The sequence below is a fragment of the Stegodyphus dumicola genome, chromosome 4 (genome assembly GCF_044657685.1).
Source record: "Stegodyphus dumicola isolate Sdum_Otavi_A_Nest chromosome 4, ASM4465768v1".
Classification (NCBI taxonomy): domain Eukaryota; kingdom Metazoa; phylum Arthropoda; class Arachnida; order Araneae; family Eresidae; genus Stegodyphus; species Stegodyphus dumicola.
In genome coordinates this window covers 196,258,406-196,286,003 of record NC_140771.1, presented here as the reverse complement: position 1 = coordinate 196,286,003, position 27,598 = coordinate 196,258,406, and the positions used below count along the sequence as shown (strand labels likewise).

At 36.8% G+C, this 27,598-nt stretch overlaps 1 long non-coding RNA gene across 1 annotated transcript in view; it reads right to left on the bottom strand.

Moving 5' to 3' along the window:
* LOC118187729 (uncharacterized) overlaps nucleotides 1-26,562 on the bottom strand; it is a 314,862-nt gene extending 288,300 nt beyond the window's left edge. Inside the window, exon 1 of the long non-coding RNA XR_015040537.1 lies at nucleotides 26,198-26,562. This is a non-coding gene — a long non-coding RNA (uncharacterized LOC118187729). The remainder of the gene's footprint in view (nucleotides 1-26,197) is intronic.
* Between the last annotated feature and the right edge of the window lie 1,036 nt (nucleotides 26,563-27,598).

Genomic DNA, 27,598 nt, shown 5'->3' with positions numbered 1-27,598 from the left:
CCTAAGGCGAATTATCTTATTAATACATTTCCTTTCATTTTTTAACTTGTTACACACAATTGCATCAGCACTGAGGTCTTACATTATTATTTTTGTAAATTAATGTATCATAAAGACAGAAAATATACATTAGAAAATTACATAATACTTACATTTACACTAATATATCTAATAGAGTCGTATATTATTTTTTAATTAATTAATTAATTATTACAAGATTTTTCTCCCTCATCTCCTAATACAGTCCAAATTCTTAATGTAATTATTTTGTAAAAACTATTCATACCATATTTAGCCTGTTTCAGACATTTGCAATATTTCTGAAATCTTGCATTATTTTTGCAAGTTATGGAATAAGAGGTATTTATACAGATGTGACATATGTCTTGACATATGTCTTCTCTTTTATATGAGAAAAGTTTCTTCATAATCAAGGAAACCTTTTGTTGTAACTGAGGGATCGTTAGCAAGCATTTAATGTACTCACGCGTAATTTGTGACCTTTCTTTGCAGTGCAGCTCTTTTGTGAGTTGGCACTTGAAAATATAGTTCTCTGGGTCTCCCTTTTCCCCACATACGCACTTGTCTGAATCGCTCAAATTTCGTGCAAATTAGTACGTGGGGAAAGGTTAGAACACACACAGCTTGATGTAAACAACACACAGTTTGATGAAAGGTTAGTTAATAAGGAAAAGACTTTTTATCACATACGGATGTCTTCGAATTCATGTAAACTAATTAAGAAGGAAGCGAACAGCAAGAATTAACGCTTTCACAGTCTGATCTGATGCCAGGACTTGTTGACAGCAGTGTTCTTGCATATGCAATCAGAAATAACGATTTCATTTTACGCAACTGAAAATAATTTAACTTGCGGAACTACATATTTCATTATTTTTCAGATCTGAGACTAGAAAACTGGACAAAAAGAAAAATGTTCTGACTTCTGCAGCACACAGAGTTATTGTAGTTTTCATTGCAACGCATGTTTATAACCAATAAGACATAAATATTCGAACAGTTGCTATTTTAACATACATTGCCGATAATAATGTTTCTCCATTTACACTGACCAGCAGTTTCATTTTAGAATGGATTTTTATAAAGGTTATAAAACTACACATTTTCAGCATTCAGTTGGGAGAAAATAATCCCTCCAAATAAAATTATGACTTTGAAATAAGTAACGCTATTTTGTTTTTCAGTGCAATAAGTGGTTGTTACCAACATATAAATATTCCAATAACTGCATTTTCCCACATACTTTATCTGCATAATCTCTTTATTTTCTGTTATAAGATTTCGAAATGGTTTTCGGACTACAATTTACAATAAGGGGTGGTTTCAATTATTTGTGTTATTTTATTTTCACTAAAAGCGCAGTTCTAGCCAGCTCTGGATTCAAGAAATGAAAAAGGTTAGGTTAGGTTATTTAATTACGGCAAAGCCTCTAGGACTATCTGCCTAAGGGGAGGGATGCCTTCGTGCAGGACTTTCTAAGGGAAACTGGCTTGTATACACGTTACACATGGGGAAAACCACGAAACCACCCCATGCAGCCAGCCCGTTCGCGGGATTCGAACCTCGGACCAAACTACCAGTGTTCAGCGATTTTGCCGCTCGGCCGCTGGTGAGTCCAGAAACGAAAAAGGTGGCTGCATTTTGCGAACGGTGAGTGAGAAGGGCTTAAAGTACGAGTCTTCTAGAATAATTCAGATTTCGAGATTAAGATTTGTTTAGCCAATGACAGACGCTCTGATTTACTGAGATTCATGTCAAGCTAATGTTTATATCAACTGAAATATAAATTTACCTTCCACCAGTTGATAGAATACTACGTATTGAAAGTATTGAAATGTAACAGATATTTTTTCAGGGAAGAGGAATTATGCCGAAGCATACAAAAGTATCCACAAACCCTTAAAGTTTTCCCTTAAAACGTCCTCCTGTTTTAAGGGTAAACTGCCTAGTATTTACACTTGTCATGGGGAAATACCATGGAAATTCCCAGGCAAACAACAAAATTTGAACCTGGGTTGAACTACCAGGATTCAGCATCATATATATCGGTCGCGAAATAAAGTGTTGAAAGTCATTCACTTCAGTTTAAAATGGACTTCCGCCAACGTAACATTTTGGGCAATTCAGTATTACTTCCTTCCCGGCTCTTTTTCTTGTTACCTAATTCACACATTAAAACTTACTCCCAGATATTTCATAATACGGTCACGGAAGTATGAATCAAATCGGATGGTTCCACGTTGGCTAGCTTAGTATTTCCCAGATTCATTTACAGCATATTCAAATCTAATCGATCTAAGAAAAAATAAACAATATGTTTGAACACAATAATTTAGTTCTGAAAAGACGATACTACGCGTTTGTTATTTCGATGTGCACTAAGCACTTCTGAGTCAAACACAACAACCAAGACAATACCGAATTATTTCAATGATTAGCATACTTGTTCTCATAGAACTCTGATATCTGTTGAACGAAACTAAACCAAAATAAATATATAGATCTCTTTTACTTTAGTCTTTTAATTCTATTATTCGAATGCTAAACCGTTATTTGAAAGAACACAGGATTCCTGGATTACTTTCGAAATACGTTGATTTAAACATTTTTATACTTCATTAATTGACATAAAACAGCATTCACTGCAACATTAGAACACCTAGCTCAATGAGAAATACGTCTACGTACAATTAAAAATTTAGCGAATAAAAAAAAGCAGCCTTAAATTGGCGTAGATTCCAACTACTATTCATGAATATCAAACGTGTTATTTAAAAAATTCCTTTAGTGTATTTTCTTTTATTTTTAAAGGCAAGTAAGCACCGGTTTCTCAAATAAATAGTTTGTTTTGAAAACGGATTTAGATTTAAATATAAATTAATTTTAAAAGACATTCTTATGAGTTTTTTAACAAATTAATTAGAATATCTAAACAATAAGACCTCTGTTAGACAAAGAAGAAACACAGGTATAACTTAAGATTTACAGAGTTTACCGTGTTTATTGCATTTAAATCGCACTGTGTTCTGTTAAGAACTGTGTTTATTGTATTTAAACCACTTCGTGATTATTACTCAGTAACTAACTTTCAGATTAAATTTTACAATATCTTAAACTTTACTAAATGGCAACATGTTGGCGAATGGAAGATAAAAAAGTATTTCATTTATAGCCGCGGCAACACATTGCTTTCATAAACCCGAAATTGTTAATTAAAACTGAAAGATAAATATCTCACATTTTTCCGAATAGCAACAGTCTCGCATACTAGATATTGAAATGTTTTATTTCGAACAGTGTTGCCACTGTTACTTCGTTGACTTTAATAATCAAATTTCATTAAAATATGAAAAAATGTAAAACAAATTCAAACGTCAAAATTTGGGCTTCATGGTGCACATGTTGGGGAGGAAGTTTACGTTATTCAAAATTTGATGGCTCTAGGGTAGGGTCATTTTTTCATGATGAAAGGAACATACATAACATCCAGATTCTTCATTTGGAAAACTTAAAATATCGTGGCAATTGAATCGAGAAGACTTAAATGTGGAAGTAATACGATGCTGCGTTGAGTCTTCGAAGATTCGACAAAGGGAGACACACGACCTGCGGTGAAGAAGAGGGAGACGAATATCAGCTATTAATTTATCATCCATTTGTACCATAAAATTAATATGCCTCCAGTTCCAGTACCTGACTGACCAAATGCTGAAAATCAAAATTCATTTATGGTTTATTTGCGTTAATACTTCAAATAAGAGTCCACTTAGCTGCTAAGATCAAGACAATTTTTTTCAATACAGTGTTTCGAAGGCATCCAAAACGTCTTGCAAATACTATCTTATGATATATAGTTAATCATACTATTACGTTCTACGGGTTCAGGATTTGGAGTGATTGATGACAACACTTGATGAAGAATCAAAGCACAATTTATTAGTCAGCATTAAACAGGAGAGTTTCAAAGACACGTTTACAGCCGTCGAAAAACTACGATAAACATGCCGAAAGAATACGCGATACAGCTTTTAGGCTATCAGGCTATAACGGTGAAGACAGCTTCACAGCAAAGCACTAAAATACAGCTCCCGACTCGATCGATCGCTCTCGAAGCTCAAGAACTCAACGTTCTTAAGATACTCTCCATGATGAACTCACGATACACTACTATACCGCATACAGGTAAGGCATACGTAGTTTTCAAACTGCCTTCGAGAACATTCTGAGGTAAACCAGTAAGAATTCGTTCTAGAATGTTCTCGCTCTGTCTAAGATATAGCGACAGTTTTGTCGCCAAATGGGTGATTTCGTGTCACATCTGGCAACCCTGCCTTTCCTTGCTACATTCTGGCAATCCTAAAATCGCTTTGTGGGGAAGCGATCTTACCGTACCTGGGCATTTCGCAATAATATTTTCATCAATCATAGCCTAAAGAAAAGATGATGGATTCTTTCGCTTTTCTTCTTTCTTTACAAAATGAGGCAGATCATATTATGTTGCTGCCATATCATGTCACTATCTGTTAAAAAATTTAGGAATACGGGCGTCAAAGAGTATTTGAGTGTCTTTCGGAGTGGAGCAGAAGTGCAATATCGTACCGCCGATGGACAAAGTGCACTTGTACATTTCTGCCAATGTTTGGATCTGCTTCTTAATACAACCGTTGACTAGATCGCCGAGCCGCTATAAAAACTAAACATTTAAAAAAGAAAACAAATGAACCCAGTATTTGGATGTGACAACTTAGAGGTTCACTGTCGTAGTACGTGTATAGGATTTAGCGGAGAGCTGACTAGAGAAGATGAAATCAATCAACTTATTGATCATGGTCAAAGTGGTTATAGATATGACACACATGAAGATAGAATAGTAGATTCTTGAAGTCTTAGAAGAACCATAAATTCCTTGGATAATCATAATAAATCTTTATTACTTGACGATTACGCTGTTCAGACATCATATTGGTTAGCACATAATGAGATATTCTGCACTCACATTTTTTAAGCAATAGAGAAAGAAGAAAGAGAAAGCGTCAGAGGTGGTTATTGAAGCAGCAGGCAGGCGATAAATGGTAATGCATAGTACACTTCACTTCCAAAAGTTAAGCACGGAGAGGAAAACGCTAATATCCGGAAGCCAAGAATTTAAGAGGATGCAATTCGTTGCAGAGGTAGATGGAAGTATGCAAATATGTTAGGTAACAGCCAATCGCGCTTTCACGTCAAGAAATATGCAAAAAAGGCAGTCTTATAAGAAGCCATCTTGATGAAGGCTTACAGAAGTTGACTGTAAGTGCTGATAGAAGGTGTTTAAGACTTTCGTACAATTTGTTTTCAAGACATACGTGTTGCTATGACTTCCAGAAGACGAATGGAAGATTCTGAGCGCTGGCGTGCTGTGGGCGTATTGAAGCAGGACAGTCGATCACAGATTTTGCTCTTTTCTTCGGCGTTCATCATTCTGTAATTTCATGTTTATGGAAACAATTCCAAACCACACAGACAGTTGTCTGAAGGCCCGTAGTCGGTCGCTTAAGGGTTACAACCCCAGCTGAAGATCGATATATTGCTATTGTAGCCAAGCGGAATCGCAGAGCGACCTCCACACGTGTGACAGCTATGGTTACAGCGTCCATTGGTAAGGCGATATCTGAAGCTACTGTACACCGAAGATTACACATGAGTGGACTGTACACCCGGGTACCTCGAGTTCGTGTTCCTCTATCCGTCCAATCAAGAGGGGCAGTGGTGATTACAGTGGTGCCGGGAACATGTCAATTGGAATCTGTCTGACTGGGACAATGTCATGTTTACTTACGAGTCAAGATTTGCTTTGAAGCCAGATGACAAGCGTATAAGGATATGGCGTGAACAACGAACGCGCAATGTCCCAAAACATCACCGAACATCACGCATTCCGAGGCGGAAGCATTATGGTGTGGGCAGGGATTTCATTGGGATACCGCATCGACCTGCACATCTTTTAAACGGGGTTCTTTGACAGCTGTCCAGTATCGAGATGAAGTCCTAGAACCCATTGTGAGCAGTTGACCCTACTTTTGTTTTAATGGACGATAACGCACGTCCCCATAGAGCTGACATCGTCGATGACTACCTGGAGAGTGAAGGGATTGAGCGTATTGCTCAGCCAGCATATTCGCCCGACCTCAATCCTATTGAAAATCTTTGGGATGCTCTCGGTCGTCCTGTATCTTCACGTTTCCCACCTTCAGCCACTCGTATTGAGCTGGAAGGTGCTCTACAAAAAGAATGGCGATTGCTTAATTCTGCGGTGGTTGACCACCTAATTGAAAGCATGTTTTTAAGGTAAACTTTGTATACAGACAAGGGGGGATCACATACCCTATTAATGTCCTTTTTTTTTCATTTTATGCTGTTTATTTTCAGTTTATACATTAATTCTGTTTAAGTCTCCAGTATGTCATTATCTGATAACTTACAAAAGTTTAATATTGTTTTTATTTCTGCATATAATTATTGATTTTGTTTTATGCACAAATATATATGCTACTTTCCTGCCGAACTTTGTGTCAATCAAAGCAGTATTTGTTGATTTTTTTGCATTTTACATCTTTGCGCTTAACTTTTGGAAGTGAGTGTAACTGCGGATGTATTTATAAGCTGGAAAGGTTTTTGTTTTAATCATGGGCAACGGGATAAAAATTTCGCAGTGCAGAGAAATTGCAGAGAAAAAGTGATGCAACATGCTTCAGAGTGACGAAAGTAATGCAAAGCCTATCCTTAAAACAGGGATGTGTTAAATTAAAATTAATGCATTTAAAAGGCAGCTGCCAATTGGTTCCAATTAAATTTAATAACTTTATTCCATATTTTTTATTTTACACACATACACACACATACATACCTATATATATATTGTTACGAATTTGGTATTTAAAAAGCTAATGTTAGTTTAATTATAAATTAAATGGTTTTATTTCTCGCGCAGTGCAGCGCGTGACGAATATTAAAAGAAAGCTAAGCCGGAAAATTGAAAATACAAGAGCGCGTGCATTAAATAAATAAATATCTCTTTTTGATTTCGAGAAAGTACTGGAAAATTCTAGCGCGTGATTTTAAAATCTTATAAAAGGAGGAAAACATCTCAGTTTGTTAGTAGTTGCTTAGTTTGTTGTTGTTTTAGAAAACTGCTCTCGTTGATTGTAGCGAATCCGCAGATTAGTGTTCTTTAGCTGTTTTGAATGACGTTCTATTGGACATTTGAGTAGTTAAAAGATAGCTACTGTGAGATATTGTAATACTGCATGATAATTTGAGAAAATTTAAGCATTTTTGTTATGATAATAATAAATTTTTGTTCATTTTTCATCGGACTTGTGCATTCATTTCATAACGAACCCGTACGCACGCAACAATTTTTGGTGTCAGGAGTGGGGTTTGAATGCCAATAACAAGAGCGATGGAAGAGCAATTAAGGCAATTGATAACAGCCTTTGCCTCGTTTAAAGAAGAAATGAAAGAAGAGATGAAATCTAGCCAAGGAAAGATGGAAGGGGCCGTCAACTCCGTTAAGGAAGAAATGAAATTGGACCAGAAATCTGTTAAGGACGAAATGAAAGCCGTTCAAGCTGGTCAAGAAAAGATTGAAGCAGGTCAAGAAGAAATGAAAAGAGAGATTACCTGCATAATAGAAAACAAATTTGAAGCTATAGAAGGCAGAATTGACACAGTTGAAAATAAAGTTGGACAAATTGAAGAAAAAGTTTCTTTTGTAAAAGATCAAATTGAAGAAAGAGTTTCTTCGGTGAAAGAAGAAATAGAAGAAAGAGTTTCTTCTGTAAAAGAACATATAGAAGGGAGAGTTTCTGCTGTGGAGGAACGAATTGAAGGAAGAGTTTGTGCCGTCCAACACCAAATCGAACAACAAATTGATGAGAGAGTTTCTGCAGTTGCCAAAGAAATGGATACTTTAAAGAAATTCGTAGCGTCGGCAGGGAGCAGGAGTGATGATTTTAAATTCTTACCAATGCCTGCTCGTCCACCTCTGAAGCTATCCACATATGATGGGAAGACCTCCTGGCAGGTGTATAAGACACAATTTTCTATCGTGGCGGATGCGAATGGATGGGATTCCCAAGCTAAGGCCTGTCATCTCGCCGCTTCTCTAAGAGCCGACGCAGCAGATATCCTTCAGACTCTTCCCGAAAACAAAAGGTTAGATTTCGAAGCTCTGTCCGGCGCCTTGGAGTTGCGCTTTGGGGAGAAGTGTTTAAAAGACTACAGCAGGCTCCAATTAAAATCTCGTCAACAGAAGCCTACCGAAACACTTCAGGAGCTCGCCGCGGATGTTGAAAGGCTGTCCCATCTCGCCTTTTCGGAATGCCCGACAGAAACAAGGGAAATCCTGTCCTTGCAATACTTTATCGACGGCATCCGAGATACTGAAATACAAAAAGCTCTACGAATGGCGGATGTAAAAGATTTAAAAAGCGCTCTAGTGTACGCCATGAAATTCGAGGCAGCCCAGCAAGCCACTCGTCGAGACCGCCACCCAGTCAGAGCTGCTCAAGTCCAGGAGCCAGGGGATCAAGTCACCGCTCGTCTAGACGATTTAACTAGACAACTGAACGCCTTGAGACGGAATATTGGTGAGAAGAAACCGACCGTTAAGTGCTGAAATTGCGGTGCTGAAGGACACATACGACGAAACTGCAGAATACCCCAGGGTACGGATGTTAAGACCGCTTCTAACAAGCAGCAGGGAAACTAATTAGTAGCCATCTCGCGGGGCGGAGGTTGCCAGATAATGAAAAGCCCCAGTTTAAAGCGCTTCAGATTTCTGCAGTGAGAGGCGGCAGTAATGGACTTTTCATAATAGGACATATTAACGGAGTCCCCTGCAATATGACGATAGACACAGGAGCCAACGTTACCATCATCCGAAAAGATTTGGCTCAACAACTGGAAAGCAAACTTATCTGGACGCCGCCCTGCGTTACCCTACAGACTGTGTCCGGTGAGAAGATCGACATCAATGGGAAAGTAAATGTTAACATCACGTTTGGAAGTGCCGCTTACCATCACACGGCATATGTAGCAGAGATCACTGATTCTTGCATACTCGGATTGGACTTTCTAAGGAAATACAATTTTTCCTTGGATTTTAAAAATAACAAATTGCATTCTACATCTGAGGACATAGCGTTATTTCTCGTTAATGATGAAGAAGTTAAATCTGTTCATAAAATCATAGCACAAGACTATATCACAATACCGGCAAGAACAGAAATTTTACTTCCTGGATCCATAGCCGAAAATAGAAATTTCCGCTACGGCATCATAGAATATCCCAATAACTGTAATATCCCAAAAGGAGTACTAGTAGCCTCAACACTCGTCGACCTATCCAGAACGGTTATCCCGGTGAGAGTCGCCAATGTAACTGAAAAGTCGAGAGTTATTAAGAAAGGTGAAGTGGTTGCAACATGTACTCCAGTAACCAGCGTTGAAAGAAAGAGTAACATCCCAGAATCCGTGTCCTCAGAGAGCATTACATCGGAGTTATTGCAGAATGCACAATTAAACGATAAAGAGAAAAATGCTGCCGATCGCGTCATTAAAGATCTTCAAGTTGTTTTCTCCCGCTCGTCTTCTGACGTGGGTCGAACTAGTTTGACACAACATAGAATAGATACCGGCGATCATCCCCCGATCAAGCAACATCCAAGGCGTCTGCCGTTTGCTAAACAGGAAGAGGTGCGAACACTGTTAAAAGATATGGAAGAAGGCGATGTCATCGAGCCTTCAACAAGTCCATGGGAATCTCCCATCGTTCTCGTCAGAAAGAAAGACGGCTCAACAAGATTTTGCGTTGACTATCGCCGGTTGAATGAGGTTACGAAGAAAGACAGTTACCCTCTTCCTAGAATTGACGACATTCTAGACACTCTTTCTGGAAGCAAGTGGTTCTCAACGCTTGATTTAAAGAGTGGGTATTGGCAGGTAGAAATACACCCTCATGACCGAGAAAAGACGGCATTTACTACGGGACAAGGGCTTTGGCAATTCAAGGTGATGCCGTTTGGACTGTGTAATGCGCCGGCAACATTCGAACGCCTCATGGAGACTGTTTTGAAAGGACTTTCCTATGAAGCCTGTCTGATATACCTGGACGATATCATCATCGTCGGAAAGAGTTTTGAAGAGCATCTAGAAAATCTTAGAAAGGTGCTTCAGAAACTGAAAGAAGCCAATCTAAAGCTGAGTCCCGCTAAATGCAAATTGTTCCGAAAGGAAGTGACTTACCTGGGACATGTCATCTCTGCAGAAGGTGTGCGCACGGATCCTGAAAAGGTATCAGCGGTTAAATCCTGGAAACGTCCCGAAAATGTCCATCAGCTGAGAAGCTTCCTAGGGCTTTGCACCTACTATAGGGGATTCGTGAAGGACTTTTCTTCCATCACAAGACCCCTTCACAAGCTGACAGAGAGCAACCAAAAGTTCTTGTGGACAAAAGAATGCGACGATGCATTTAACAACTTAAAGGAAGCTTTAACATCTGCTCCAATCCTGACGTATCCTCAGCACGACCGACCATTTATTCTCGACACCGACGCGAGCAATGAAAGTGTCGGTGCTGTTTTGTCGCAAGAAATAGACGGCCAAGAACGTGTAGTGGCGTACTGGAGCAAGTGCCTGTCTAAACCGGAGAGGAATTATTGTGTCACCAGGAAAGAGTTGCTCGCCATAGTCAAAGCTGTAGAACAGTTCTATCACTATCTATACGGCAGAAAATTCCTGCTCCGCACCGATCATGCATCATTGACCTGGCTTTTAAATTTCAAGAATCCTGAGGGTCAAATAGCCAGGTGGATACAGAGACTCCAAGAATATGACATCACTATCCGTCATCGTAAGGGATCATCACACGGAAACGCCGACGCCCTGTCTAGAAGACCTTGCCAAGAAAACTGTCGATATTGTTCTAGGGTGGAAGCGAAATACGAGCTGCTGACTCCGGTCGCAAGACAAATTACAACATCAACATCGGCTGATCGAGAACCGTGGAGTGATGATGAAGTCAGGAAAGACCAGCTGGAAGACCGCGACATTAAACCCATAATTGATCTAATGGAGTCGTCAAACAGAAAACCTACCTGGCAGGACATTTCTATCTGTAGTCCTACAACCAAACAATATTGGGCACTCTGGGATTCACTTCACATTCGAAACGGCATCTTATACCGGAAATTCGAATCGGATGATGGGAAGACGTTCCGATGGCAGCTGATACTTCCAAGATCCCGCATTCCGGATGTCCTTAAAGAACTACATAACAGCCCTACGGGAGGTCACTTTGGAATAATGAAGACCTTACAGAGAGTTCGTGAGCGCTTTTACTGGAATAATGCAATGGATGACGTGCAAAAGTGGTGCCGATCTTGCGATGCCTGTGCAGGTCGGAAAGGACCTAAGAGACGCAGCCGAGGCAAGCTGCAACGTTACAACGTAGGGGCACCTTTTGAACGAATCGCCTTTGACATCCTGGGACCTCTGCCACGAACTGCTGATGGCAACAAATACATACTCGTTGTCGTTGATTACTTCACCAAGTGGCCTGAAGCTTATCCTATTCCTGATCAAGAGGCTGTCACAGTAGCTGAGGTAATGATACAGCACTGGATTTCCAGGTTCGGAGTGCCTCTTCAGTTACATTCCGATCAGGGAAGGAATTTTACCTCGGTAGTAATCAAAGAACTATGCAAACTACTCGGCATTGACAAGACCCAAACGACGCCATTACATCCCCAGTCGGACGGCATGGTAGAGAGGTTCAATCGAACCATCCTTAATAACCTCTCATTAGTGGTTTCCAGAAACCAGCAGGACTGGGACAAGAAATTATCGCTGTTTTTACTGGCTTACCGCAGTGCTGTCCACGAGACTACCGGCTATTCTCCCTCACAGATGCTATTCGGTCGTGACCTTCGTCTGCCTTGTGATCTATTGTTTGGCCGCCCTCCAGATGCTCCTTCATCGTCTGAGGAATATATTCAAGATCTCCAGGCCCGGTTTGAAGTGATGCACAACTTTGCACGAGAGCGAGTCAACTTAGCGACGGAGAAGATGAAGACCCGATACGACACAAGAGCTACTGAACATCAATTCCACGAAGGAGACAAAGTGTGGTTGTGGAATCCGACTCGACGGAAAGGACTTTGTCCGAAATTACAGTCACCTTGGGATGGCCCGTACACAATTCTAAACAGGCTGAATGACGTCGTGGTTCGGATTCGTAAGTCTTCGAACTCTAAACCTAAAGTCGTTCATTACGACAGGTTAGCTCATTACTATGGCCATAGTACGTAATGTAAATAATTGTAAATAGTATCAGACCATGGTCCTTTTTGTTTTTAAATGTGTATTTGATTTGATTTGTATTTAGTATTTGATAGCATTTGATTTGTTTAAGTTAGTTATTGCATTTATTGTTCATGTTGTTTGATATTGTAATGTAATGTTTATGCCACAGTTGTAAGTTTAGCTTCCTGTCCAGGGATTGTACAGCCCGGGACGTGCAGTCCTTGGGAAGGGGGCAGTGTTACGAATTTGGTATTTAAAAAGCTAATGTTAGTTTAATTATAAATTAAATGGTTTTATTTCTCGCGCAGTGCAGCGCGTGACGAATATTAAAAGAAAGCTAAGCCGGAAAATTGAAAATACAAGAGCGCGTGCATTAAATAAATAAATATCTCTTTTTGATTTCGAGAAAGTACTGGAAAATTCTAGCGCGTGATTTTTAAAATCTTATAAAAGGAGGAAAACATCTCAGTTTGTTAGTAGTTGCTTAGTTTGTTGTTGTTTTAGAAAACTGCTCTTGTTGATTGTAGCGAATCCGCAGATTAGTGTTCTTTAGCTGTTTTGAATGACGTTCTATTGGACATTTGAGTAGTTAAAAGATAGCTACTGTGAGATATTGTAATACTGCATGATAATTTGAGAAAATTTAAGCATTTTTGTTGTGATAATAATAAATTTTTGTTCATTTTTCATCGGACTTGTGCATTCATTTCATAACGAACCCGTACGCACGCAACAATATATATATCCCAAATAGTAAAACTGTAATATCTCTACTCGAGAGATGATTAGTGTTATCTTTTATGCAGAGATAGAACTAAGCTAATTAGAGTTTGCGTGATTCGGCCACAGCAGCAGCACTGATACGGTTGCGATGGTCTTGGAGGATAGCAGGAAGTGAAGACAGAAATACAGTATTCTTGAGCAAACCGCACAAGATTCACACACGCGGGATTAAATATGAGACTGTGTGGGTCACATAGTAACGAGTTATTTAATTTTCTCTGCGTCCTGTCCTAGCTCTACACCAGATCTTGGCTAACATATTCTTAGAGATTCTTTTGTTTAGTCAGCTGAACAACTGTCTTATTGAACGAGATAATAATCACTGTTTAGTTCGAATGCGTTGGCTAGCTTTCCAGTATTGCCAAAGCAAATCCTGCCAGTGACGCATACATGTCTGCCGCACCAGAAAAGGTGGACACATTGAGCATTTGTAAAACGTGTAATATAAAAAAAGCTTAATAACTCTGCCTGAATTTCAGTACAATAAAATTTTGGTGTAGATCACATAGTTTACTAAATTTACAATTTTTTAAAATTGTAGCCCTGTATTATTAAAACCCTGTACTAAGTATTGTACTGTACTGTACTGCACTGTACTGTACCGAGTAACCCTGTATTGTATTTTATATGCTGTCCTTGACATAATTTTCTCAGGCGATGTAGTTAAAAAGAACCGGAATGCTGCTGCCAATGGTTCCAGTTTGTAGGCTTGTTTAAAGGCGGTAGACGATATTTAGTCGCCTCCAAGAACTGGCGAATGTTCTCGCCCTCTCCAACTGCCATTTAAATGTATTTTTCGAGTACTTTTGCTTTCTGCCTTGTTGATTTGACGCATATCCGTTCGTCCTTTCATTTTCTCCCTTCTTACCGCGCGCTTTCATGGTGAAATAGCAAGCACGTTCGACTAGCAATCCAGAAGTCCGGAGTTTAAATCCCAGCAAGGGCGGTGGATATTTTTCCGTGTCCTGATCTAAAATAAAATGCCTACAAATGCCTTCTATTCAAAGGTACCCTAAAATTTGCTAACAGACTTTATTTTCACAGATGTATGCTAGTAGTACATTTCCAACGTGTTTTAAGAATGTTAACAAACTTTTGATTCATCTGCTCTAAAATGGGTTGGAAATGTAGTAAGAATAAATAACAGTCTAAAAGTTTCACTGTTAGGCCAAGCTGAATAAATATATAATGTAAAAAGCTCCATTGTCACATAAAAATCAAAATTTAGCTTAAAAAAAACCATACATAACGTAAAACGATTTCAACGGTTTTCGAAATATGCGTATTTCGTAGGTCATCACGAACGTTCTTGAGGTAAAAAAAAAGTTTCTTTCCCTATTTCAGTTTGAAACAGAAGTTACTTCCATAAAGACGATTGTGTTCAAATAAAAAATACCGATAAGCTCAATAAGGTACACTCTACTGGCCTTTTTTCTTGTTATATGTGAGAAGACTGCAATTTTAAAGTTGTTTGGAAGGTCTGACATTCAAGATTGTGGTATGTAGAACTTTTCTACCAAAAATGTAAAGAAATATTTCTAATATCATATTATGAAATATACTTTGAGTTATGTATTTGTTTCCACATGTAAAGAATAAGTTGCCTTAAAGAATTTTTTTTTTTTAAATGCTAAGTGGTATGTACAAAACGGCTTGCTTTTAAATTACTCGTAATAAAATACCTTCCAGTCACTGGCAATATTTCGTTTCTATATGTTTTAAAAAACTTATATAAAACTAATTAACTCCGCAGCAGATTTTAAGTAAGATTTATTACCGGGAATCATTGTTAACTCCCAATAAAGCGAGTACAGAATAACCGGGTTGCGGATTAACTGGGGTTTATCTAAAAATGTTTAGTTTCTTTACTGCGGAGTGATGCAAAATTTGTTATCACAAACCGTTAGAATAAAGCAAAATTTCTACATGAAATTGCACATAATCCCCAAATGTATAAACATTGTTAAATCACCCGTTAAAAGTAAAATGCGCATAATCCGAAAGATTTTTAATTGGACATAAAGTATTATAAGTTTAATTTATATAAATTTATTCAAAATATTTAAGCACTATTAAATCATCCATTAAACGCAAATTGCTAAACCATCAAAAATAAATTAAGCTTACAGATATTACTCTTCTATTTTCCATTGATACTTATCAAACTACACGAAAAACATTAAACCTAAAGAAGATTTCAGTTTTGATATGTGATGTACTCATTTTGAAGGCTGATTTAATTTACGTAACTAAATGGGTTTATTCTTCGAATTAAACTTCTTAACAAATATTGATAAAGTGTAATTAGTATTTTTATATTAATTACAGTTTGGTTTGCCCCAACAGTGGCCAAACCATTAGGACTGTTGAATACTAGGAATTTGACCTGGTTCAATCTTAAGCGAACGCGTTAGCTGTATGGTTGGTTTTCTTGAGTTTTCCTCATGTATATCGTAAACACGAAACAGTTTTCCTTGGAACTCGTCCACAAAGGCATTTCTTCCTAAAACAGATAGCCTTCGTGGACTTCGGCAAATTTAAGTATCCAACAGTTATTTTACATTACTTTTTAACTGTGATTTTGGATTAACCGTCTCACCGGTTCTTCCGGTTAATCGGGAGTCTGCTGTATTTATACACCTCGTGCGTCGTTTCAAAACTTTAATAGATGATGAAGATAATAATAAATATAATGAATTAATTCGCGCTTCTAGTTATCTCGTCCTAAAATGCCAATCCCGCTCTGTTAAATCTTTACCCATAGGTTTTTTAGAAGCAAATCAGTCCTCTCTTTAAACATTTAAGGAGTGGGAAATTAAGGAGTTAAGCTCTCTTTTAACACTTTATATAAAAAAAAAATATCTCATCAGAACCAGAAATAGAGACGGTACGAATCAAAATTTTCTTAAATCTGAATAGTAAAAGTTTTTTTTTAAATTTTTTTTTAATTTCTCGAAGTTAAAGTAATAAGTTTAAAAAAGCGAAAAAAGAAACTTTTACTTGATATTTAAAGTTTTTAATTAAAACAAAACCTGAAATTTGCGTTTAATGAACAGTAAATTTAAGAATAGAATTTTTACAAACACACCTATAATTATTGGAAGAATTGAAAATAAATTCAGTAAAATAAGTAACTAATTAAAACTCTTAAATCTTAAGCTTCATTTTCTGAACATAATATAGTAAAATTTATTTTAGTATTAGTTCGATTTTTCGAACATATCGCACTATCTGTTAAAATTAATGCAAGAATAAATGGAGGGGGATGATTTTAACAGTTAACAAAGAAAAATGTTACATGTTAGATTCATTGTACACAATTATAAGTGTGACTATAACAGCCTCTGATAGAGATATCGGTAACTCATGTTAACTAAAATTCTACCTTTAGGTTACGCTTTGAAAGATTCTGATGACAAAAAATGCAAAAAGATTTGAGTTGTCAAATCCCGTATCCTTCTCTAAGATCTTTGAGCTTCAGAAATTCTATTCCTACAGACTCCCACAGAAATACCACAATTACGAACAGCTCAGTCTATTTTCTGCAATGGATATAGCTAAAATTCAAAAATTATATCAGTTCTGCTCAGAAAGCAATGATAACATTGCACAGTCTATACAGGCATAAGGTGTTTTTTTGAAAGCAGGAGAGATGAAAAATGAGCAATGCCCTCGCCGGGACTTGAACCACGGAACTCTCCAATATGCCTCGAGTGTGCTGATCACAATACCACAAAGGTATGATAAGAAGGCAGGAGAAATATCTTATATATACTCCCCCTTTTAAACAGCGACTGGGGATTGGGGAACCGAATCACCACATCCTGGTGGTCGAGAATCATCATCCACCATCTTTTTTAGTTCCGGCGCCACTGTAGAGACATTAAGTATTTTTGAAGTAGGATATTGAAAAAATGTGCAATGCCCTCGCCGGGACCCGAACCACGGGCCTCTCGAATACACGCCGAGTGTGCTCACCAATTACACCACGAAGGCATGATAAGACAGCGGGAGAAATACCTTATAAGTCTACAGGCTTATAGCTGACTAAAAAGTAAATCATACTGTTACGAAATGTACAGGCACGGTGAGATAGCTTCCCCGGAAAGCAGTTGCCACATTAAGCGAGAAATCGCACATTTGGCGACAAAATTGGCGATATGCCATGGACGGATGGAGAACCTTCTGGAGGGAATGCTTACCGGTTTAGCACAGAATGTTCTCGAACTCATGCCGGAAGCTATATAACCCTGCTGGTCCGCAGTCGGGTGTGTGTGCTTCATCGAGAGGGCGAGTGAGAGTGCCTCATCTAGAGTGCGAGATAGCCAGTATCGAGTTGATGTCTCGTCTAGCGAGCTGACAGCCGGGCAGCGAGTGCCGAGTGGGTCGTCGAGTTCACCGAAGGAGTCTCTTAGTGTATTGCGGTTAGTGCATCGTCGAGTGAGCGTGCTGAGCTCCGAAAACGACTGTGTGCTCTGTGTGTCGACGAATACATCGCGAGTTGTAGCGTGGAGAGTCTCGAGAGTACGTGAAGTTCCGAGAATGACTGAGCAGAGTCGGGAGCTGTACTCTGGTGCTTTGCAGTGAAGCTGTCTTCACCATGATAACCTGATAACCTGAAGGCTGTGTCGCTGATCGTGTCAGCGTGTTCATAGTAGTTCTTCGACGACTGTAACGTGATTTTGGAGCTGTCCTGATTAATATTGGCTAAATAAAGTGTGTTTCGATACTTCATCAAGTGTCGTCTTTATTCACTCTAAATCTACGAAGCCCGTACGAACGTGAAAGAAGAAAATAACGTAACAACTGGTGTCAGAAAAGAAAAACGTAACCAATATTAACGGGCTCTGAATTCTCGTAGTCTCTCTCATAACTGCTCTTCATTTACGTTTTACATTAATAGGTATGTTTTACAATCACTGAGTTTAGAGTTATTAGATTAAAGCAACGCACATGAGGGTTACCTGCCGAACAGAACGGATGCCTTCGTGAAAGACGTCCTATAGGAAAGTGGCGCAAACCTATAAATGAGAAAATTATACATGAGGACATTATGCATGAGGAAAATCATGTCAACGCCTTTGCTGGAATTTGGATAAATTTGCTTGGATCAGGGCCGTATTTAGGCCTGATGAGGCCATAAGCTATTTGAGATTATTGGGCCCTTTATAAGTCTGTTATACTATCTTTTAATACCATATTTATCATTCATATTTTAAATTTTTTTGGGGGGGGCTTCCAAGAAGGTAGGGCTTGTGTAGCTTATACGTAAATCCTGCACTGGCTTGGATATAGGTTGAACTAGCAGTGTTACTTTATCTTACCCCTCCGTCGGGTAACAGCCGAACAGAAGTCGACTACGAAAGTAGACCAAGACCATACGATATTTCCGGGAACTACTTACCCTCTACGAGTATTAACAGTTTATGCAGGTTATTGCTGCAGCTTAGTCAGTTGTATATTAACATCAGTAACCATACATCAGTATCTCCTTTTTTCCTTTATTTCAAATTCGTTTACAAAACAGCTTGTAGAGTCATTAGGTTTCTCGAAGAACATGAAAAAAATCTCGAAAAACCTTGCCGGGAATTGAATTCCGGCCTTCCCAATTGCCAGCCGTACGTGTTTTCGAAATATATCACGAAAGCACTTGATGAAGAGGGAGAAAGTAACTTGCGTTTTATGGGTGATTGGTTAGAAGGGGGCGCAGTCGCTAAATCCTCGTGGTGGCAAATTATGGTCTACCTATCACATTTTAGTTAAAGTGGTACTTGAAGTTATACAGGAATTTCTTCAAGTTGGGAAACACGTGACAGGAAGGACTGACAGACTCTTTCTTGATTCTCTGGGTGGTGGTGCATGGCCGTTCTTAGTTGGTGGAGCGATTTGTCTGGGAAACACGAGAAATCAGCGATGTCCTCGGCGGCATTCCAAGTCCTCTTGGAACCTCCCGATTACTAGCCGGACATTGTTCCAATTACACTCTGAAGGCTGGTGGTAAAGAGGGGAAAATGACTGACAATTTCTGTTGTTTGCCAACGGTGTTAACTTGTATTCACATTAGTCATAAGTACATTAACATTTCGTTTAATCACACGTTAACGTCTTTATCTTGTTACAAAATCATTCATAAAACAGTTCGAGTTGTCTATCCACAATATTAACTCGCAGACACTTTCTTAATCTTGCGCTATATCTTTATCTCTTTTCAAAACCGTTAATGAAACCGCCCAAACTGTCTGCTTACGATATTAACTCGCAACCCATTCACTTACAGAAAACAATCATAAACAATCTCCATTATGATAGCAAACGTTGTGTTCGATGTGGGGTTACGAAGATTCTGTTCTGTAAGTAAAACGATTACAAGTTAACACTGTAGGCAAACAACACAAGCTGTTAGGCACATAGTTATGAAAAACGATACAACTAAAGTATTATCATTACAGATAGATAATTACGGTTATCGAAAATTCCTCAGATTATTGGACTTATTTTATCCCTCTTTTCGAATACATGTGTATATAATATTTATTACCCGGAGGGGGGATTCACACTATTAAGACATTGGGTTTTTCGGAGCAGGAAGCGTTATAAAGGCGCTACACCCAAGCTGATATTCGAACCACGGATCTTCCAGTTCCTAGCTGGACATGTTACCATATACATCATGAGAGGTGATTGAGGGTGCCATTACTCTCTCCTTAAAAGGCGCCAAGGAAGAAACATGACAGCCAGACAACCAAACGCAGAAAATACATCGCTCACCATATTTTGATTCCAGAAACACTATAAATATATTAGGTTTCTTGGAGTAGCAGACAAAAGAAAGGAGCTATGTTCTACTCTAGATTTCGAACCACTGATTCTTCAATTCGCAGTTACCACTTAACATCAGAATAGCACGTACGGAGGAATGCGATAATTTCAAACTGTTGCCGCAAAGTATTATCGCCCTGTGTTATATTTAAAGAAATTAAATAATGAAAAATCTTCATAAATGTATGTATATTTCTCGCATTGTGATACAACAACGGTACATAGAGCCATCGAATTTTGAATGACGTAATTCTCCTACGAATATGGGCATGTGGAAGACCATATTTGAAATTTGGAATTAATAAAATACAAAATAACCTACTTATTCACGTGATTTCCCTCCATTTTTTTTGCTAATTTTATAAGGTATTTCTACCACCTTCTTAGATGCCTCCGTGGTGCAATGGCCAGCACACTCGGCGCGTATTCGAGAGGTCCGAGGTTAGAGTCCTGGCGAGGGAAATTACTCATTTTTCATGTCTCCCGCTTCCAAATAGCCTAATGTCTCTACAGTGGCGTCTGAACTAAAAAAACGGTGGTGGGTGATAATTCTCCACCAACAGGATTTGGCGATTGAGTTCTCTAACCCCCAGTCTCCATTTAAAAGGGGAAGTATATAAGGTATTTGTCGCGCCTACTTAGCATGCCTTCGTAGTGTAATGGCCTTGGCACTTCCGAGATTCGAGACCCGGCGAGGGCGTTGCTCATTTTTCATGTCTTCTGCTTCCAAATAACCTAATGCCTCTACAATTTTATCCCTTGAAAATCATAATTACGAGTTTTATTGAGGGTATCTAAAAGTATGCAATTTATAAACATACATAATTTATGTGCTAATGTTATTGTTAGTTATTACCTTCAATACTCTTTTAGTCACCCAACAGTAACATCGGCTAACGACACTGACTGCCGTACCGGTCGACCCCGATTCGAATCCCGGAGAAGGCATGGATGTTAGTAAATGTTTAGTGTCTGTGTGACATGGGAGCACTCTAAATATGGGTGAGCCGAAAGTACTCTCGAGAGATTAATGGTAGGGAAAGAGGGATTGGAGACCCTCGGACCCGTTCCCCCGGGTACTTTCCATCAAAACTAGAGGCGGAACCGTGTAAAGTCGTACTGTCACCTATATGTTGCTCAATGCTCTTGCCAACGATACGCGCAATCTTGAATTCCTTGCCACGATGAATTTCGTGGGTTTGTTCTGATGCTACTATCAGATAAACGAGATAATAAGTCACAATAACGCAGCATACTATTTTTATAAGCTTTCACTCAGTTCACCCACGGTGTTTGCCGTTATGGTTGGAGGTTTGTCATCGATTTTTAACCTACTTTCTCGCAAGTTATCCATTTCAAATTTCGTAGTCACACTATTTACGCATGACAATGCAATGTTTTGAAGCGACGCTTTGAAAATTCAAAATTCGCTTCAAGGTTTAATCAGTTTTTCGCATATATCTTCGTTTAAGGGGGCTCATACACCTTAAACCCCTTAACACCCTTTGAATATGTGACTGTTGCAAGAATTGGGATATTTTATTTATTTTAAAATCAATTACTTCGAACTTTTTACAGCTGACTACATAATATAGCTGCTTTGGAAACTAGTAACCAGAAAGTTTGTGTTGCCACAAATATTTTTGTAATTTAATCCGCTTTGTGACAAAATTTTTCGTCACGTTTCCACCTTCGCGCACGATATTTTAATAATGGCTTATGGTACATACTTGAAATTGGATGGAATTCTTTATACGAGCTCTTATTTTTTAACTGAACCAAAAATCTGATGAATATTTTAATATTAAAAAAATTTATGGACGAAAACATTACAGATTTTTTTAATAAAATACATTTTATAAACTCCACTCCAAATAAAATAAAAATTTAACATAAAATTCTTAAAATTTTTGGTTCACAGTAGTTTTTAAATGTTATAAAAGCTATATATTAAATATGGAATTAAATTACGCAACAGAATGTTTGAAACTGTGCGCGCAAGGTGGAAGCATGACAAAAATTTTTGTCAAAAAGCGTATTAAAGTATAAAAATATTTGTGGCAACACAAACTTTCTGATCACTATTTCAGAAAGCGGCTATATTATGTAGTCAGCTGTAAAAAGTTGGAATTAATTGCTTTTAAAATAAATAAGTTATCCCAATTCTTGCAACCGTCACATATTCGAAGAGCTTATGGGTTTTAAGGTGTACAAGTCCCCTTAACGAACTACCTACGAACATCAGAAATTTACATTACGCCATCGGACAGAGCTTTTAAGTGAAATTTGTATCAAGTTTTTAAAGTCATTTCTGATTTTCTGGCGTATTTTCGAAAAATGCTCAATATTTCGACATCTAAAACTATATTGTTTAAGTAATTTTGAACTTTCCTCAAATTGTTAAACAAAGTCTTCTTCCTCCTTTAAAACAAAAATGATTTTAAAAAAATTAGTTGAGTGATTTTACACATTTAAAAAAAAAATATGCTACAATATGACAGAGAATCGTTGCCATTCATTGCTGCGAAATTGATGCGGAAACATAGTTTCAAGGGTTATGACGTCATATGATGAAATCTAAAGCATCATTCTTATTTGTTTCCGTTTCTATACGCTAAGTTTATATATAGTTTTCTCATTTTACTTTAAGAGCTAATTTCCTAATTTTTGTGAATACATAATATTATATTATATATTCTTTTACGGGATTTTAAACTTCTAACATTCGAAAACATGTCTGTTATAAAAATATGGAAATTTCAAAATCTATCACAAAAAGCTTTATGAATGTGCTAAAACTAATTAATCTAAAGAATCTGATACAGAACAAAAATGTTTTCAGAACTGATCAGAACTGAGAATAAAAGAAACAAATTGTACACACAACTATTTATGGTGGATATGTGATGAAACCAATTTTTTAAAACTCGATCTGGACTTTTTTTAATTTAATGTTGAAATCGTTTTTCGTATATATCTTCATTTAACGAGCAAATTAATAGCCTCATAATCTTACTGTTTGCACCATCGGCCCAAGGCCCAAGGCGTTTTGCTTCCGGAGTACCTTTGCAAATAAATGCAATAACCTCCACAACTTCGTTAAGAAAATATTCAATAATTAAGATTAAGCATAGCTAAAGTGAGGAGTGAAAACCGTTAAGGGTTATATAGCGAGAAAACATCTTTTAAATGAAGTTTCTAAGAAATTTTGACGTAATTTCTGATTTTTTACCAAACTCGCTGGATGTTTTCAATTGTTTGATATCAACAACAGTTGGAAATAAAAGAGGGATTATTCCTTCTTGAAAAATAATTTTTCAGTTTAAAAATTTGATTCATAACGCCTCATTGAGACAAAAAGGCTGAAAAACAGACTCATCCAGACTAAAAATAATTTATCATACAATTTAATGGGGAGGGGGCGATTAAAAAGTTCTTTTTACAAAGTTCATCTACAGTTTTATATATCACAAATAATAATCGCTTGGCGGCGAAATAACAAAACCTAATACTCGAATCGAAAGTATAGCCACTTATAAAGATGCTTCTATCATTATAAAATTCAATGATCCTTTGTGCAGACTTAATTATCTGTAGTACCTTTCACATATATAAATACTGATATAATACAAAATGTAAATATTAACCTCTCGATAAGGTTTAAATTCATCGGCTGCCGGTACCAGTAATTTTTAGTCTTTGAGTAAAATTTTAATTCTAATTGAAGCTTTAAAATTACATGATTTCCGGTACTTTAATTTATTATTTAACGTTTTGTCATTTATTTAACATTTCTTCATTAATTTAACTAATAATAAATTTTATTGCTATCTTTACATCTTATTTAGTTTTATTATCCAGTATTTATTATTTTTAGCCCAAAAGGGGTTAGTCCAGAAGGGCTATTAAATTCGTTTTGGCATTCTGCGTCGAAAACTTTAAATGTCCGTTTCACTTTTCAAATGGTTGCCACCAAATATTATCGCCCTGTACTATATTTGAAGAAATTAAATAATGAAGAGTCTGCATAAATGTATGTATGTTTCCCGCATCGTGATAAAATAATTGGTACCTACAGCCATCCAATTATGAATAACTAATCCACCATCGAATATAGGCCGAATCTGGAAGCACTAATTTGGAATTTTGAATTTGCTTTATTATCGATTACATATTTTGTAACACTTTATCGAATTTTTGATCAATAAACTCAACGATTTCAAAGCGAGCAATGGCAACACTGTAAAAAAAAAAAAAAAAAAAAAAAAAAAAAAAAATTATCTCAAACGCGCGAGACTCTGTATCAGAAATTCTAGAGATATGCTCTTTTTAAAATTATTCTCCGATATTACTGTTGAACTGAAGCTTATGGTTTAACTGCAAAGAATACGATAGTTAATCAATAAAGGTAACAAAATAAACGTTAAAAAAAGGCCACTTTGGACGTAATGTAAAATCTCAAAGCTTTTAGATTTTTTTATTATTTAATCTTCCCTGACAGTGCTTTTATAGGTTCCGCCATTTCTGAGTTTAGAAATTAAGCTCTGCTTTTTAACTTAAAACATAATTTTCTCTCTCGTCACACACATAAAAACGTCATTCCTGCAGAAATTTACTATCTATCAGTAGGAAGCAAACAGTTGATCACAAATCAACAGGTGATCAAGAAGACGACTTAAAAGTCTAGCACAGAGAAATCTATGTTCATGATCTTAATTCGCTACTGAAGATACTTCCTCATCCGAAATATTCTTAAACCGTAACATTTTTCCTCATAGGATTTAAATGAAAAATGAATTAATTCGTTGACGGATCCTAAATGATTCCTTCGAAAAAAATGTATTTTGTACGTAAGTTCGTAATGCAAAAATGACATAATTCATTAAATCTAACGCATACACAATATTTAACACACACGTAAATACTATATAAAAAATAGGAAAACCTGAATTAAATTTTACCGTAAGAAAAGTTGTTTTAGTTAAAGAATGTCATTGCTTGAAAGGAAAATTCTATTCTTTTGTCTTTCTAGTCTTTTACTTCCTTGTACGAAGTAAAAAGGAAGTACTGTAACCGCGAAAAGTTTCAGGCATCATATTTCAACGCAAATATCCATTTTGACCGCTATAGAATGCAATTTAAAGATGTTTTTGCATGAAATATGTACGTAAGGACAGACTAAAAGACTCTTTTTCTCCCCAAAAAAATATAAAACTGATTTAAAATTAATCATTAAGAGAATTACTCGTAGCGTCTGTACGTATGTATGTATCTCGCATAACTCTACGCTACAGATAGTGAAGTAAGTGACAGACAGGTTATTGAAAACGAAAACGTTTCGTTTGAATACTTAGTTGGGATTCTCAACACAACAATTACAGTGGAACTTTGTAACTGAACAAGAAATTATGCCTGTTTACAGAATTAAAGAGGATTTAGTATTATATTAGTACAATTATTATTAAGTATTAGCACAAAAAACGAAACAACTTAAACAACTTACATAGAAAGAAATGAAAAGTTTAGATTTAAATGAAATAGATTTAAATAATTGAATTTAAATTAAATTAAATGATAGATTTAAATGAAAATGATATTTAGGGTAGGTCCTTCCCCACAATAAAAGTAATTAATTTTTAAAGTTAACTTTCCTTCTTAACAATATTTTCCAACAAGTATGATTTGTGATAAAAATGATAAAGAAAGTATAATTCTGTAAAATTTCTACTACTTGTTCTGTAGTCTGTCATTTCCACCGAGGCTAAAATAAAACGCTGCGATCGACTAATTAATTTTGAACTATATTTATACCTTTTTTTCAGAGTTTTGGTACTTTTCTGTTTATATTATTCTATCCTATGCTCCAAAAAGAAGTGAAGAAACAAATATCGGAGCTTTTCAAATTGAAGTTCTCTTTAATCTAAGTGTTAATTTTAATGAAATATAAATATTTAGCTTTATGAGTTTGTAGTAATAGACATTTTTTATTAATTGAAGAACCAGTCAAAATGTGTGCTTCTCTTTGACAGAAATTGTCGTAAGCTAATTAGTAGTAGTTTTAAGTTTTAATAAAATAGATAAAAATATACATTAAATAAATATATTATATTTGGATCTACAGATTTTTTCCAGTAAATAGCTTTTATTTGAAAACTGTTGAAATTAGATTTTTAAAAATCTACTGATTTTTTATGCATTGGAAAATTAAAAATATATTTTAAATACCTACCATCAGGTCCGCCGATTCGGTGATGACACGATCATTCCTTATAGCTTTCGGCCAATTAAAAATCCGTATTCCACTCAGAGATGGTTCCGAGCGATGACGCAACACGGTAGCACACAGAACTTTAATAAAAATTCTTCCCAAACCACGTGATTTTTTTCTCATGAATTTTTGTTCGCAGTTGATTTCTTCACGTTCTACACAAATTAAATTTATTCACATCTTCTCACACACCCTAACTACACCAGAATTTATGTCACTCGCCACCTACAAAATGTGAAGAATCTATATGGCAGAAAATGGGCTTATCGTCTGCAGATTTTCTCCGCAGCAGACGATTCAAGTGATGGTCGGAGAATGTGCGAGGAGAGAAAGGTGCAGAGAGTGGAGCGTCAGCTGATGGGGGAGACCTCTACCGATCGTTTGGGGCTCGTCTTATAGTCGTCTGCTGCGAAAATAAGCCAATGACCACGTGGAGTTTATTTTATCTGTTTTCTTTATTTTTATTTTTTTGTTATTTTAAAGAAGTAAAAGCGGGCGGAAGGAAACAATCGTAGCGATGTTTAGAACTGAGATTTCGTAAAAAAGGGTAGACAAATTCGTCTATTACTTTCTTGGGATCGCGTTCTTTTAACTGTTTTATCAGGATAGCATAAGAAACCTATATTTTATTGGTATTTTGCATATTAGGGAAAATAATGTGCTGTTGTTTGACTGGCATTGTTAATGTTAAAGTGTTGAAATGATGGATATAAAACCTGTATTATAATTTTCATGTGTAACACAAGAATTACTAGCAAGATTTTATTTTACTACTGACGTTTGGTTTACTTTAACGCAAGTTCAAAACGATTTAGAAATAATTCGATCACAAGAACGAATAATTACAAATATCAATAACTGAAATTAATTGCAAAATATTATTTTAATTTTATTTAATCCTAATACATGTTAATTAAATTTTTCAATATGAGTATCCGGTGCGAAATTTTCTAGCAGTTCTCGGAAGTCTATCTCTGAAAGAGTCAACTGCAGTTGAGTGGCATCGCTCACCATCTCACCACTAACATCATCATTATCCGCCGAAACAATTTTGGAACGCTTCTATCTAATAGATTCTGAATGGATGAGGATTTGAACCAAAAATGCATTAAACTAGAAATATTTTTAATTCACTCAAATAAAATTACGAGTCGGCTTTAGGCCAATACCAAAGCCTCGACTTGCCAAAGCTTTTAGAGCACGGATTCGGTGGTTCTGTGAATAAGATCTAATTGTAAAAAAAAAAAAAAAAAAAATGTGTTCAGAACAAAATAGAAAATACGCCAAAGCAGAACATAAAATTAGCAAAGCAACAACCTTGTGTTTGACGTAGATTTAGTCAAGAACTCTATCAATTTCAAG